The sequence below is a fragment of the Apium graveolens genome, chromosome 6 (genome assembly GCF_009905375.1).
Source record: "Apium graveolens cultivar Ventura chromosome 6, ASM990537v1, whole genome shotgun sequence".
In the NCBI taxonomy this organism is placed as follows: Eukaryota; Viridiplantae; Streptophyta; class Magnoliopsida; order Apiales; family Apiaceae; genus Apium; species Apium graveolens.
In genome coordinates this window covers 302,000,512-302,014,589 of record NC_133652.1, presented here as the reverse complement: position 1 = coordinate 302,014,589, position 14,078 = coordinate 302,000,512, and positions in this window count along the sequence as shown.

Genomic DNA, 14,078 nt, shown 5'->3' with positions numbered 1-14,078 from the left:
CTTCTTCTGAAATGATGCTTTCCTTTGTTTGCCTTTCTGACAAGCATCACACAGACCATCCCTTGAAAATTCAACAAGAGGAATTCCTCTTACTAAGTCCTTTTTGACTAGATCATTCATTGTCTTGAAATTCAAATGGGATAGCTTCTTGTGCCATAGCCAACTCTCAACTGAACTTGCTTTGCTGAAGAGACAAGTAATAGATTCTGCATCTGTAGAGTTGAAGTCAGCTAAGTACACATTTCCTTTTCTAACTCCAGTTAGAACCACTTTGTTGTCTTTCTTACTAGTGACAACACAGGCTTCAGAATTGAAGGAAACTGTATTCCCTCTATCACATAGTTGACTGATGCTCAGTAAGTTGTGCTTGAGACCATCAACTAATGCAACTTCTTCAATGATGACATTCCTTGTTGAAATCAAGCCATATCCCATAGTAAACCCTTTGCTGTCATCTCCAAAGGTTATGCTTGGGCCAGCTCTCTCTTTAAACTCTGTGAGCAGGGAGAAATCTCCAGTCATGTGTCTTGAACAGCCACTGTCCAAGTACCATAGATTTCTTCTATTTTCCTGGTTGCTTGATGAACTAACTTCATTCTCCTCAGAATCAGCCATGAGAGCCAAGTTAACATATTCCATGTCTTCATCCTCTTCTTCTCCATCAGCTGCCCAGTCTCTTTCTTGAGTAATGAAAGCCCTTTCCTTCTGTTTGAGCAGATCAAAATATTTCTTTTTGTAATCTACTTGTTCAAATTTCTTCTTTTCAGAGGTTGGCTTTCTGCACTCACTTGCAAAGTGTCCACTAATACCACAATTAAAACACTTGAACTTGGATTTATCCACCATGTTCTTATAAGGTTTAGTGGCTCTAGTATTTTTCCTGAACTTCATCTTTGCAAATCTCCTGGACAGAAATGCAAGATGCTCATCAATACTATCAGAGTCATCTTGACTGGAGTTTTCTTCATTTTCAGCAACTTGCTCTTTACCCTTGTCTGATTCTGGATTTCTTACACCATCTTTGGAGCTTGATGTAGATCTCACAGTTTCTCTTCTGCATGCTTTCTCATTTTCAGCTACCAATGCAACTGAACCTCCTTTCTTTCTCCCCCTCTCCAATACCTCATCCTGTTCCAACTCTAGTTCATAAGTCTTCAAGATTCCATATAATCTTTCAAGAGTAAAGTCCTTATAATCCTGAGAGTTTCTTAAGGAAACAGTCATGGGTTTCCATTCCTTTGGTAAGGATCTCAAAAATTTAAGATTTGAATCCTTCACTTGGTACACTCTACCATACAGCTTCAGTCCATTCAACAGCTTTTGAAATCTATTGAATGTGTCACTTAAAGATTCATTCTCTTCAAAATGAAAGTATTCATACTGTTGAATGAGAAGCTGCATTTTGTTCTCTTTTACTTGTTCTGTACCTTCACACAGCAGCTGAACTGTGTCCCAAACCTCTTTGGCAGTTGAACAATTTATCACATTATCAAACATATCCTTGTCAAGACCATTAAACAAAATGTTCATAGCCTTCTTATCCTTGTGGACTTCTTCTGTGTCTTCCATTGTCCATTCTGCTCTAGGTTTTGGAATGGATTGACCAACAGCAATTGTGGCCGTAGCAACTGTGGCTACTTTGTGGGGAATGTGAGGACCATTCACAATGCAGTTGACATAACCTTCATCTTGGGAGAGTAGATGAAGGTGCATTTTCACCTTCCAGTGGTGATAACTGTCTTTGTCAAGAACTGGGATCTTTACTCCAATATCCTTCTTACTCATCTTTGTTAGATTCCAAGATCTTTAAACTCTTTGTGTGTCAAGAGCTTGCTCTGATACCAATTGTTATTCCTAGAGGACTAACAATGAGATTTACAGAAGGGGGGTTGAATGTAAATCTCAAAACTTTTTCAAGTTTTGAGAAGTTTATTAAAGCAGTGTGTTCTAGATGAACAGGTGTGTGAATTGCTATTGAGCTAATGCAGACAGATATATATTCAAACACAAAATGTAAAGAACACAACAAGCTTTAAAAACTTTTCTGGTGGATTTGTTGTTCCACCAGAGATGGTGTGTTAGAAAATATGTGTTCAACAATGTTGATCACAGCTGCATCCTAGTACAAACTAGATGAATTCTCTCTCAAGATATTTCTAAACAGCTCTGGAAAAATTCTCTCTAATTACTAGCTTCTTCTTGGTTTATATATTACCAAGTGTACAAGTGAAAAACAATATTAAAATTACAATAGTAAAATAAGTTTTCCACTTGCTTCTTTTCCTGTTCACTCAAGTACTTTGTTGACTATTGCATCTTTGTACTAAAGAAGAACGGCTGCTTTTTCTGTTGATCCGGAAATTCGGCTACCACATCTCAGTTTTCTCTATCAACCCATGTGCCTCTGTCTGTAGGTACAACTACCACTTATCAACGGCTAAATAGCAAAACATCCGTTGAAGCTTTCATCCGTTGATGACTTCATCCGTTGAAGGATGTTATCCGTTGATGCATTTATCCGTTGAAGCTTTCATCCGTTGATGACTTCATCCGTTGAAGGATGTTATCCGTTGATGCATTTATCCGTTGAAGCTTTAGAGACATCCGTTGAAGCTTAGCTTCTCATCCGTTGAAGGTCTTTAAGTCATCCGTTGATACCACTTCATTTATACAAAATTACAAGGCATGAAATATTTACAATTGGCCTTCCTATCTGCATATCATCTAGCAGTCAACATGACTCATAGTTTCTCTCAACTTCTAAGAATTACATTTTTAAATACAGAGACTGAAATATGCTACAATACTAGACTTATTTCTAAGTAAAGCTACACCATCAACGGATAGCCAGAGTGATCTTATCCGTTGAGGCTTCAGACACTAAATTTCTACTTAAGTGTTTTGTTAAATATATCATCAAACTAATGCACATATATTCCTAACAACTTCTCTTCCTGACATGCCTCACATTTATCTTCCTCTGAATTCCAGATGAGGCAGTCCTCTCACTAACCACTTTTCACAAAATAATTCCTTGAGTTGATGTTCAAGGGTGAGAGCTTCTAATGCCATAGCTAAACTTTTTTCAGATGAAGCTTTGTAGTAGAAACCATTGACTTCACCTTTCCAGAGTTTCCAGTCTAGCCACGAGCATTTCCTTTCCTTACTCTAAGAAGAGCAAGCTTCTCAACCTTCCTGCTTCAGATGAGACACCAGTCCTTCTTTGAATTGACATTTTGTCCTTTGATGCAGAACTGTCTGATAAGAGGATTTGTGCCTTGATTCTCTAGCAAGAAAGATGCTTCAATTGTTATCAGTGATACCAATTGTTCAATTCATGATGACATCCCTTTTTCTGTATAACTTGTCCCGTAATGAAAACATTTTTTGTCATCTCCAAAGATTATTGACGGAATAGATTTTGTGGAACACATTTGATTGTGAGGCTCTTTATTTGATCATATGTCTTGAGTATGAATTACCATGAATACATATGAATCAATTGACCTGTTATGTCCTGCACTCACAAATGGATTAACAGTTCTTGGTACCCAACTTATCAGTTTGGGTCCAGTTGGATTAGAGATATTATTATAATCAGAGATAACAACAGCTGCAACTTTATCATGCTAATTCTTATCTTTGACTGACCATTTTCTCCAATTTAATACCCTTGACATATTGTCTCTAGGCTAGGGGAAAATTGGTTCCAACCTTACATAAGGAGGACTAGTAGTCTTTGCCCTATTGTAAACCTAAACATGATTCTTCTATAATTAATGCAAGTACTAAGATATGCATTCATGGCATAAAGATAAGCAAGCATTGTGTTGGGAATACATGGCATTCATTCAGAAATATTACGCATAAGAATTAAGCAAGACAGGCATGATTTGGAACAAACAGAATTAACAAATAAATCACTAATTATATCTAGTCCAATCATGTTGAAGAATCTCATCTAGCTATCTCAATCCTATTATAAACTAATACATCTTAACAAACAATTCAAATCAAATGAATAAATCACATTGTACTAGGATACAGAGAGTACGCATAAACAAAGGTCTTATATGCTGGAAAAACATGTACCTCACTAAAACAATTAATCATGTTCAATAAATATTCAAACAATTATTTAAGATCATCTAATGTAATATGCACAAGTTAAACATCAATCCTAGTTACCTATAAATAATCTAGTGAACTAGTTCAGCATTATTTATGTGTAATGCTATCATGCTTGTGCGAGGGTTAAACATTTAAACACTAAGATCTTATCATGCATTGAATATTGAGAACAAAGTATTGCAGTGGTTCAAGAATTTGAAACCTGAGATATGTGAGTTGGACCATCTTCAGAGATTGCTATGAAAGCAGGATATTCATGATTCTCGTCATCTGATCCATCCCAACTCTTTCCCGTGAACTATAAGTTTTGACTGGCTGCTTCCCTAAGAAAACATTCCACCTTTGTCTCAACTCTTCAACTGAATCCTTAATCATCATAGTTTGTCAAGCTCCTTGTTCTGTTGTAGCAAAACCCCTGATAGTTATTTGACACATATGTCTTGTCATAATTATAGCTATCAAATCTTGTATATGTCCCATTCTCAGTCTTGTAATCACCCCTTGAACTGAATCTGTAAGAATCTCTGCTTCAGAAAAGATAGGCTTGATCCTTGGATATAAATTATGTACTCCTTGTGAATCTGATACGACCAAACCTCCCTGACAAGTGAAACACTGCCCCGACGTTCAGTCCCTCAAGTACTTCTACCTGAGCTTCTTCTGATTCAGCTATCAATAACTCTTACATTCTGTCCCGAGGTTCCAACTTTACTACATGTGACTGAGATGTTTGTTTGTCCCCGCTATTCTCTCTGACCTCCACAATTCCTGCCTGTATGATCTCATTGATTCCCTGATAAATATAGCATTGGTACAAACCACTGTGTGACTGTATAATCTGGAATTATAGAGTTGTCTTAAAATTTACGAGAAAAACTGTACCCGTAGAAATTTCATTCAATTCCTACGTCTGAAAACCCAGTGTTATCCTATGGAGTAAGCCTTTGATGATGTTACACAATTTTCGTCTGTAGGTCTTGAAATCATTTTCATTGGAGTAAGAAAACCATTTCCTATGATTTCCGTGTTCGGGAATTTTCCGTCTGAATAGCATATGGTCTTCTTTTTCTTCAAAATATTAAAATCCACTTTAAAAGCCCGGAGGAATCCTGAGTCTACCAATCCTTGAGTACCCTTGATTTAATATTTAAGAGAAATTTAAATCGCGTGTATGCTAGACGAGGACAATCGCGTGTGAGTTCCTGACATCCAGACGCGTGTATGCCAGACGAGGACAAGTGCCTTGAGTACCCTTAATTTAATATTTGAGCTTCCAAAATCAAAAACTAGCAGCCAATAAATAGACTCAAAGAAAAATTAAAAAAAAATATTTACAATAATTTAAATGATAAATTAATTTAAATCAAATTTATAAATAAATTTATTTAAATTAAGTTTATAAAATAAAATTATTCAAGTTTAAATAATAAAATTATTTAAATTAAATTTATAGAATAAATTTCCTAATTCAAATTTATAAAATAAATTATAAAAATTCAAATTAATAAAATAAATTTATTTGAGGATCCTGATTTGTTTATCAATCAGTCGGCTCTGATACCAATTGTTAGGTCCCGAATTATCGTAGAAGGGGGGGTTGAATACGATAATCACTAAATTAAAAATTCTTTCGAATCTTTAGCGGATAAAATATTTAGTGCTCTGTTAGTGGTTTCGTGTTCTTGAGCTGAATAATGTTTGGGAATATAAAACGAGGAACACAAGATATTTGGGGAAATATATATTCGTATATAAATCCTCGAGGGTGTTGCTACACTCCGGTAAATAAATTAACCGGCTACAATCTAAGAACAACAAAGTTCTTAGCTACTACAAAGATTTATAAATCAAATCCTATACAATAATCTAGCTTTTGTTTGTACTAGAATTTAATTACCGGGTAACGATTATAATGCCCCTAAGAATATACAAGAGTTAAATCGGGCATTATAACGTTACTCCAAAGAGAAGTTAAACGGATATTCAAGGTGTCGGAGCTTCTCTATAAATCTCCGCTTCTTGTTTTATCAGCTCTTTTTGTTGGAGAAGAAGATAAACATAACTGATTCAAATATACTGCAAAGTGTAGTGTTTATACAATAAAATGTGTGGCTGAGGTTGAATGAAGCTTCTGTGACGACAAATCCTTTATATGGCGACCAACGGGTGCAAGTGGGAGTAAATTGGTTGTGTGGCGACAGGTGAGGGGGAGCCTGTGGCGACATGTTTTGTTAAAGTACATGTTAAGTAAAACAACATGTACAACAGTGTACATGTTTTGATTATCCTATTAATTTATTTATTTGTTTTTCTTTTTTTGTTTTTGTTTTTCTTTTTTTGTTTACTTTTTCTTTTTCTTTTGTTTTCTTTTTGTTTTGTTTTCTCTTTTTTTGTTTATTTTCTTTTTCTCTTTTCTTTTTTTTTTGTTTCTTTTTTTGTTTCTTTTCTTTTTTTGTTTCTTATCTTTTTTTGTTTCTTTTCTTTTTCTCTTTTCTTTTTTTTGTTTCTTTTCTTTTTAAGTTTAAATTGTAATTAAATTAATTTATAAAATAAACTTGAATATAACTTATATAAATAAACTAATTTAGATTTATAAAATAAACTTATTTAAAGTTTATAAGATAAATCATTTTAAGTTTATTAAATAAATTATATTAAAGTCCATTAAATAATTTATTTAATTTAACAATTAAACTTTGAGCTACGCTAGGCCCCTCAGCTATTTAGCTGTATACCCCGCGCACCTCTTCTCGTACTTTAACAGATAAACGTTCAATCCAATTACGTTTCTCAAGTTAACAATTCTTCTATAAATAATACCCAGATTCCTTTCACGAGCTGTTGACGCCTAGTGCAACTGGTCTGGTTCACAGACGACTAACCCCGATCCAGGTCTTCGTACTATAGCCTTGATTACATTGTTAAGCTTGCCTCAACTTTATTGCTTCGAACACTGACTGTCAATAAACAATTGTACTTTCACTGGAATCCTTTCTGGTACTTTAGACAACGTCTTCATTAACCTCTCTCTATACCCTGTCTTCAATTCTTCAGATTTCTATGCTTCGAACACTGTCTATCTTCAATCAATGCCAATATACTGAAATCTTCCGGTAGCACTTGTATACTGAATCTTCAACATTTCTGAAATCTTGAAAGTCTTTAACCTTTGTTCTTCACTGAGGCATGATCATATTAATGAACTTCTTTCAGTGACCTGTAGACAGACTTCAGGCTTTCTTCTAATCTTCTGATTCTTTATATTTGTCTTGTCTTCATTCTTCCTGATTTTTCTGTAGACGTAGTATTATTAACCTGTCATGTTCTAGTGTTGTTATCGTGTTGAGTTATCACGTAACTGTTCATACAGCTACGCAGTCTCACCAACAAGTCTTTGTACCAGAGATTCTAAATAGATCTCTTATGGCCTTCAAAATGTATTCTGACCATCTTCTTGTAACATCAGATTTTACTTCCAGAAGATAGTGCATATGTTGAAGTTCTCTGACAGACTTCTTTAGCACATCAGTATCAGCTAGTCTGTAAGTTAATCCATCATAGAGAAATAAAATCAATTTCTCCTTTAGATTATCTTTATCATGAGCATCTATCATAATTTGAGCTGACAGCACTTTGTCAAGGTGCTTTTGTTTGATTTGTTCATATGATTTATCTGTCAACATGAAAGGATCTCTTAAAGTAACTTCTACTCCTGTTAGTATCTTCTCTTCATCAGAACCTAATCCAGCTTTATCTCTAGGTTGCTTGGATCTCAACCCAAATGTTGCGTGTTGATTCATCATAAGATTGGATTTTGGTTCACCTGGAGTAGCTTTCTTCCATAACAGCTTCTTCTTATCAGCAATTGTCATCTTTTCCAAATTAATTTGATCAGAATTTGTGGTTTCTTCTATACCTTGATGTTCTTCATTCTGAACAACTTGAGCAGTGTCAGAGGTTTTTTTAGATTCTTCAATTATCTTTCTTCTCTTCAGAATTTGAACAGTTTCATCTTCTATCAAATCATCATCATGCATTATAGTTTGATAGACTAGAATGGAAGAACTTACCTTTTTCTCAATCTTTAAAGGTTCACTAACCTTTTCTTTTCCTTTTAACTTAGGATCAATCTCAGTTTGTGATCTAGTCTTGGACTTTGAAGTCTCAGAATTTGACTTTTCCCTGATCACAATGCCTTTTTCCTTAAACCTCGGAGGTTTCTTTGCATCGGAAGCTTTGGACTTAAGATTTGTCTTCTCATCTGCAAATCTAGCTTCTTCCTCCTTGAGAGTTTCCAAATCCATTCCTGGATTTTGTTTCAGAAATAATCTTCTAGCTATCTCCTCAACAAGTGTCTGGATTTTAGGATTTTTGTAATGAACAGTAGTCTGCTTCCCTTTTAGCTTCAGAGTTTGTAAAAACTTCTGAGAAGCTTTAGATCCTGACTGAATCAGAATATCAGAACTTGACATCAGACTTTGCTTATCAGAACTTAACTTAGACTTTTAGCATTCACAACATCAAAACTTGACTTGTTCTGTGTAGAAGAATTTCCTTGAACTTTCCCTTGACCTCTACTCTTATCAGAGTTTCCCTGGTCATCACCTTTATCATTCTTTTTCTTCAGTATTTCAGTAGGTAAGCATTTAGACTTAACTACCTTCTCCCCCTTTTTGGCATCATCAGGAAGTAAAAGATAAAGAAGAAGTTCAACTGAAGATTGGATTTCATCCAATTGAGCTTTCTGAGAAACTTGGTTAGCCAGGACCTCAGCAATTTGGGCCTGTTGCTTCTCTTGAATCTTCTCAATGGCTTCAATTTTCTCAAGAGTAGGTCTGATATATCTGTTCTTGTCAAGCTTGATCTGTACATCTAGCTTATCAGCATGCTCCTTTAGTATACCAACCTTTTCATGAGTAGAAGAATGTAGACCTTGAAGATGTTTGGTAGATAGAGCAGTGATCTCGAGTTGTGTCTTTAAATCAGCATTTGTGAGCAACTCATCAGCTTTAGCAATATGCTCTGTCAAACCGTTAGAACTTGGAATGAAATCAGTGTCATTCCACTTCTTGGTCCACTCCACACCTTTGTGAGTATCCTCCCAAGAAATAGGTGCTTCCTTTTCAACAAATTTCTTCACCAACTATTCCTTGCCTAGTATAGGAACTGGAGTCTCAGCAGAAATACTGGCATCAGAACTTGAGGAAGACTCATTATGTTCTGATAGCACAACAGTGTGTGAAGCAACTGGAGATTCAGGAACAACTTCATTTAAATTCTGATCAGCAGAATTTATCTCCAGAGCTGGTGTAGATGGTCTCTCAGCATCTAAGATTGGAGAGTTGACTGTAGATGGCTAAGCTTCTGTAGATGGAGCTTCCAGATAAAGAACATTTGTATATTCAGATTATGAATATCTATCTCAGAGTTTTCAGTTTGTTCTTTAGCATCATCTGTAGCTTTAATAGGAGAGACAGGAGGGGTAATCACTGTATCATTAGCAGTGTCTTTGGCCTGAGCTGGAAGGGCTTCAATAACAATTGATTCTTGTGAGATCAGAGATTCCTGACCCCCTTCCTCAGCTTCTTCAGGATCTTCTGATGGAGCCTTAGCCAAATACCTCCTAGCCTTCATTTTCGTCAATCTCCTTGCCAATGAAGGAGTTTCCTCAGCAGCAACAGAACATACAGATTTTTTCTTCAAAGTATCAGAACTTTGAGCTGCTGTTTGTTTCTGAGAAGTAACATTCTCAGCTTCAACTATCACAGGTTCTGATGCATGAACCCGTGCTTCAACTGTTTCCTCAAATCATCACAATTTATTATTGACCATAATTTTAATCAAAACATTCATCAAAGGATAAAATTCAAATAGATGAAGTAAAGATTAACAAATTACAATTAGAACATGCACAGTCACATAATATGAAAGAAACATAGACTAAATCTTGCAATTAAGGAAAATTCCATTAATATATCAAACAAGTACATTTCATGAAATTTATAGATGACATGTAAAAATTACAAGATAGTCCTAGTCTAAAGATCTTAACATCAACCGCCTTAGTCCTAGTCTAAGAAAACCTATCGACTAGTTCTTCCTGCTGCTGACAAAGAGCACTGCAAAACGGATGACCCGTTCTTGCTGAAGGAGAGCCTCTCTCCTTTCTTCTTCCAATCGATCAAGATGGAGTTGGTACTCCATCGAGAAGAACAAGAGGTCTATGTGAACCTCTTGTGGAACAGAGTTCCAGAGCTCTGCAGGAATGGCGGTGACATGCCACTCCTGTTGCCAGTCATCACAACTCAATTCTATATTGAAAGTTTCATAGTTCATGAACAAGTTAAAAAGAACCATTTTTGTTTATGAAGAATAAGAATGATGAGAATTAAAAGAGAGAGTGAGTTTGTGAGAAAATGGAAGATGATTTGGCCGAGATGAATTGATGATTTAAATAGCCAATGGAATACCAAGGGACGTAAGGAATGTGTAACGATTAAAAAATAATGATGCATCGTCTCCCTAGACCGATGTGTAATAATAACAGTCAGTAAAAAGTTAAAACAAGAGTTAATGTGCACGAGAAATAAACAATGATTACTGTGCACATGCAGGTTTTCAAGACAAACACGTTTACCACTAACCCTTAATGATTATGACTGTTTTTATCTTACCCAAATATATTCTAATTTAAATATGACTATTTCAGTTTTTACCATAAATAAGTCAAGTAAAGAATAATGCCACGTAAGCATCAAGGATTCCATCAGGATTTAATATCAGAACTTAGACTTATATCAAATTTTAACAGTCATCAGAATATGGCTTCTGAACTCAAAAAGTGAATTTCTTTTTCTGTGATTCTTCATACAAATACTGACTTGTTTTCTTCAGAATTTAATCATCAGAACTTGTCCTCAAAATTTATGCTAATGACACTTAACTGTTTGCTAAAAATAACTTAATTACCACAGTAATTTTCATCATTAATATGGAGTAAAAGTGTGTGCATTCAGCAGAATTTCATATAAAGATTAGAGTTTGATAAACTTCAGTACATCTTAGAAATAAGGCATAACTAAGAAAAGTGCTTAAAATCTGTCATCATTCATGAAGTCTACTATAGAATAAAGTTATGCAAGAGTCCACCTCAACTGTTTGTGCTCATTTTATGCATCTTTTGAAATTCCTTTTTACAGTGGCTTCTCAGTGTAAGTGAGTCACGACTGCTTATCAGAATTTATGCTGTTGTTATAGTATTTCTCCAGTAATCAGAGAATATGAAAAGTCACCACGAAAATTTATTTGCTTTTTAAATGCATATTACTTAATACCAGCAATGCACTTGGATCTTCCCTTCCACATATTTACTCTAGATCTCAAAGGAGTACCTGACTTGTATTTTCTTTTATTTTCTTACCTTTTGATAAGTGAGACTTATCAGCATTTAGTTCATTCTTAAAATTTACTGACAACAGAATTTGACAGATAAGAAGCAAGAATCTAGTTTATGACTTAGTAATAAGATATACAAAGTAAACTTGACTAAGCTCAAAATCAGAATTTGCTTGTGTTATTGAGTTTCCACATAAACAACTAATTCAAACATGGGATTTCTAGTATGTTAAAGACTACTAGGTCAGCATCTAGCACAGTTATTCTCATTGGATTGAATAGTCACAGAACATTCAAAACACTATCAGAGTTTAAAGATCCACATCAGATAACAATCAGTATTTAGTGAATTTCAATTAAAAAACAGATTTCATGAAGATAAGAGAATCTATAAACACTGATCATAAAGTCTGATGCATGAGAACAAAAACTAAGCAGATTTATAGAAAGAACCTGAAACCATTCCAAGTTCATTTACCAGTCGTGTAAAAGTAGCTTCACATAGTGGTTTTGTGAAGATATCTGCTAGTTGTTGATCTGTTGGAACAAAATATAATTCCACTGTACCTTCCATCACATGTTCCCTTATGAAATGGTACCTAATGCTGATGTGCTTTGTCATTGAGTGTTGAACTGGATTGCCTGTCATAGCAATAGCACTTTGATTATCACAGTAAATAGGGATTTTAGAAAATTCTAACCCATAATCCAGTAACTGATTCTTCCTTCATCCAAAGAATCTGTGCACAACAGCTTCCTGCAGCGATATATACTGCTTCTGTAGTCGATGTGGAAATTGACTTATGTTTCTTGCTAAACCAAGAAACCAATCTGCCTCCAAGAAATTGGCAGCTTCCACTAGTGCTTTTTCTGTCTATTTTACATCCTGCAAAATCTGCATCTGAGTAACCTATTAGCTTAAAATCTGATTCTCTAGGATACCATAATCCCAGATGAGTTGTACCCTTAAGGTACTTGAAAATTCTTTTCACAGCTATTAAATGAGGTTCTCTTGGATCAGACTGAAATCTTGCACAAAGACAGGTAGCATACATGATATCAGGTCTACTTGCAGTTAAATAGAGTAGTGAACCAATCATTCCTCTATAGTTAGTAATATCTACTGGTGAGCCAGTATCTTTATCTAACTTGGTTGCAGTGACCATGGGAGTGGATGCAGTTGAACAATCTTGCATTCCAAATTTCTTCAGTAAATTTCTGGTGTACTTGGATTGACAGATAAAAGTACCTTCTTCATTTTGCTTAACTTGAAGTCCCAGAAAATAACTAAGTTCTCCCATAATACTCATTTGATATCTTGACTGCATTAGCTTTGCAAACCTCTCACAGAGTTTGGCATTTGTAGAACCAAATATGATATCATCAACATATATCTGTACCAAAAGTAAGTCATTTCCATGGTTGAGGTAGATCAATATTTTATCAATTGTACCTCTGTGAAATTCACTTTCCAGTCAAAATTGATCTAAAGTCTCATACCATGCTCTAGGAGCTTGCTTAAGGCCATAAAGTGCTTTGTCAAGCCTGTAGACATGATTTGGAAATTTTGAATCTACAAATCCTGGAGGTTGTTCAACATAGACCTCTTCTTCCAATTCTCCATTAAGAAAAGCACTTTTTACATCCATTTGAAAGACTTCAAACTTTTTGTGAGCATCATAAGCCAAAAAAATCCTTATGGCTTCTAACCTAGCAACTGGTGCAAATGTTTCATCATAATCAATACCCTCTTGTTGAGAGTAGCCTTTAGCAACCAGCCTTACTTTATTCCTTGTAATTATGCCATCACTGTCAGTTTTGTTTCTGAACACCCATTTTGTGCCAACAACTGATATGTTCTTTGGTCTTGGCACTAGGGTTCAGACTTTATTTCTTTCAAATTCATTTAACTCTTCCTGCATTGCTTGCACCCAATCAGCATCTTGAAGAGCTTCTTCCACTTTCTTTGGTTCAGTCTGAGATAGAAAAGAATGATAGAGACATTCACTTGATGTTGTTGTTCTAATTCTGACACCTGCTTCAGGATCTCTAATAATTAAGTCAGGTGTATGTGATTTGGTCCACTTCCTTGCAGATTGAAGGTGACTTCTAGAACTGGATCCTCCCCCATGATCCATGCTGTCTCCATCAGCGTTTTCTGATGCTCCCCCTGTAGTTATGCTCTTTGAGACTTCAGAACTAGACTTGGATACTTCAGGATTTGAAGTATCAGAGCATCCAGAATTATCAGAATTTGGCTCATCAAAACTAGATAAATCATAACTTAAAGAGCCAGTGACAGGTTCTGATGCTTCTTGAGAGTCTTGAGATGTGGTAGGATCTTCAGCTTGCTCCCCCTGGACAGGTGCATTTTCCTTTGGAGTTGTTACCACAGATTCAATGACATCAGTACTTACATGATCAGAGTATAAGTCATCAGAATTTATTTAAGTCTTCGTTTTCAAATCTCAGCTGATCGTGATCATTGAAATCTTCAAGTCCAGTAATCTTCTTATCATCAAAAGATACATTGATAGATTCCATGACAACCC